A 3,174-nucleotide genomic window follows, 5' to 3' on the forward strand; every position below is an offset into this window, starting at 1 on the left:
GCATACAAAATTCTTGGTAGTTGGTTGCATACGCAAAGGGAAGAGAAGTGGTCGGCCTCGGACGTATGACGAAAATTTACAGCGTATCCGAGATGCGTTTGTACGGAGCCTTAGGAATTCCACAGGACGGGCAATCCAGGAAATTCAGCGTCCTCAAACAATGGTGTGGCGTGTTCTGAAATAACACCTGTTTCCGAACCTTTACAAGTTGCTGTTACTGCAGCAGTTGTGTCCCGGCGACCGTATTAGAAGTTACGAATTTTCCGTTTCAGTTCTCCAGGATACAACAGCCGACACTTTTTCCGAACGACTCATCTTTTCTGAAGAATCGGCGTTTCGTCTAGATGGTCTAGAAGGTGAAGTAAACCACCAAAATGTAAGAATCTGGGAGTCGCAAAATCTTGGCGTCGTCGTGGAACATGAAACAGACTCACCGAAAGTGAGTAATCAACAGCTGCGTCTTGTGCCGTTTCTGTTCACAAACTTTATGGACTTTTCCTTATTGCGGAGCAACCTGATACAGGAATATCATACCTGAACATGCTGCTAAACTGATTGTTTCCCCAATTCACGAAGATACCAATGATTCCATTTTTATGCCTGATGGCATCCCGCATGACTTCCATCTTGAGATGCGACGTTATCTTCACAACAGAATCCCACAAAGTTGGATTGAAAGACTTTGTTCACTGCTCTTGACCTCCCACGTCACCAGACCTCACACCTTGTGATTTTTTTTTATGGGAGTAGATAAAATCCAGAGTCTTGTCCCAGCTATGGCAGCTATTCTTCAGGAGCTGAGAAATCGAATTGTTGAAATTGTCGATTCAACAAACAATGACGTCTTGATTGGTGTGTCGAATGAAATGGACTACCGTTTCGGTGTTTCTCGAGTAAGGCAGGGTGCTCATGTTGAGTTTATGGTATAGTTGATGAATAACTGACAATCTCTGCTGCCGACAGGTGTTGTTGATATACCTCGATGTGGACAGCTGCAAATGTGTGCCCCGATCAGGACTCGAACCCGGGATCTCCTGCTTACATGGCAGACGCTCTATCCATCTGAGCCACCGAGGACACAGATGAATAGCGCGACTGCAGGGACTTATCCATTGCACGCTTTCCGTGAGACCCACATTCCCAACTGTCCACAATTCTACATATGTATTGTACCTTATACACATTTGCCCAGCCACTCATTACTCGCGCACGCTTTGGCGATTCCCGTACGAGTTTGGGCAATCTGTGCGCATTCACACAGACGAAGGTCAATGGCTGGGGTGGGCAAATGTCTATAAGGTACAATACGTATGTAGAATTGTGGGTAGTTGGGAATGTGGGTCTCACGGAAAGCGTGCAAGGGATAAGTCCCTGCAGTCGCGCTATTCATCTGTGTCCTCGGTGGCTCAGATGGATAGAGCGTCTGCCATGTAAGCAGGACATCCCGGGTTCGAGTCTCGGTCGGGACACACATTTTCAGCTGTTCACATCGAGGTATATCAACAACACCTATCGGCAGCTGAGGTTGTCAGTTAGTCATCATTTATTCCAGGGAAAAGCTGCACGGTCATCAACAGTAACTGTTCTTTCGAGAACAAGTTACTGTCTTCGTATATATAGTTAAAGGCTACCCAGCCATTGACCTTCGTCTGTGTGAATGCGCACAGGTTGCTCAAACTCTTACGGGAATCGCCAAAGCGTGCGCGAGTAATGAGTGGGTGGGCAAACGTCTATAAGGTACAATACATATGTAGAATTGTGGACAGTTGGGAATGTGGGTCTCACGGAAAGCGTGCAAGGGATAAGTCCCTGCAGTCGCGCTATTCATCTGTGTCCTCGGTGGCTCAGATGGATAGAGCGTCTGCCATACAAGCAGGAGATCCCGGGTTCGAGTCCCGGTCGGGGCACACATTTTCAGCTGTCCCCATCGAGGTATATCAACAACACTTGTCGGCAGCTGAGGTTGTCAGTCATCATTTATTCCAGGGAAAAGCTGCACGGTCATCAACAGTAACTGTTCTTTCGAGAACAAGTTACTGTCTTCGTATTTATGGTACAGTATCCGTGCGAACATAAAACTATGAATCTTCCTCTAACCAGTGACATGCACAATGTGTTTTGTCTTTCATAGTTTCTCTGTAATAAACAACTGGCATCTCTTGTTTATTTTTGAATCACCCTGAATTTACAAAATGTAAGATACAGATGATTCGTTTCGACAGTGGGCTGTCGTTGAACTTCTCGTTAGAGAGGAAAAAATCTGTTGCGGAAATTCCTCTCCGACTTCAGCGTGCGTGCGGAGATGGGTGCGTCGACATCAACACTCTTAAGGGAAGGGTGAAACTCATAAAAGAAGACCCATTATCAGTCTCTCAGCGGTCGCCCTCGAATGTACACTACGGTATGCAACAAGAAAAGACGTGTCAAGTTCATTACAGAAGCAAGAAGTATAATTAAGAATGAAATCGCAATAAAACTTGCAATAGGAAGTAGTGCAGTATAGGTCGCGATTCAGCTCCTCGGATATCTACACGTTTTTACCCGTTCAGCCCGACGCTTATTAACTAAAGACCGGAAAGTTCAGGGATGAACTAGCATCCAAAATTTTTTTCCGAGAAATCGAAATGAAGGAGACGATTTTTGATGACTTTTGAGACAGATGATGAAAGCCAGTTGTATCATTATGAGCCGGAAACAAAACCACCATGGGGACAAGCCATTAAAAAAGATTGAAGGGGGAGCAATCTTATTTGCTGGGACATTTACCAGCAGCGTCTTCAGAGATTCAGAGTTGCGCCTTGGCTCATTTTTCTGTACTTAACCAGACGCTACATGCTGGCCACTACATTCCAATACTTTTGCATCTTCGTTCGATACACGCCTTCGTTCGATACACGCCTGGTAAAAAGGTTGATCTGCAGTGTAATAATGCACTACCTCAAGTTGCTTGTCACCGAAAAGGAAAATGGGCCATTTGAATGGGAAAGGCTTCCGCACCCTCCCTACAGTCTAGACTTGGCACCTACTAAGTACAGTCTTTTCAGTTATGTGAGGGACAACTGCAAGCCAACGCTAAGAATCGCTAGAGGACATCTAGAAACATATACGTCAGTGTCTTCGAGCTGCCGCAATAGACTTCTGCCGTAAGATAACGATGAGAAAAATGTATAGAAA

The 3,174-nt window shown here is 45.4% G+C and overlaps 1 non-coding gene across 1 annotated transcript; it reads left to right on the forward strand.

Annotated features, from left to right (window-relative positions):
- The first annotated feature begins 1,833 nt into the window (after positions 1-1,833).
- On the forward strand, positions 1,834-1,907 carry Trnav-uac (transfer RNA valine (anticodon UAC)). Its single transcript has one exon. It is a non-coding gene; the product is annotated as a tRNA-Val (tRNA).
- Positions 1,908-3,174: the final 1,267 nt, after the last annotated feature.

This window comes from Schistocerca cancellata, chromosome 7 (genome assembly GCF_023864275.1).
Source record: "Schistocerca cancellata isolate TAMUIC-IGC-003103 chromosome 7, iqSchCanc2.1, whole genome shotgun sequence".
NCBI lineage: Eukaryota > Metazoa > Arthropoda > Insecta > Orthoptera > Acrididae > Schistocerca > Schistocerca cancellata.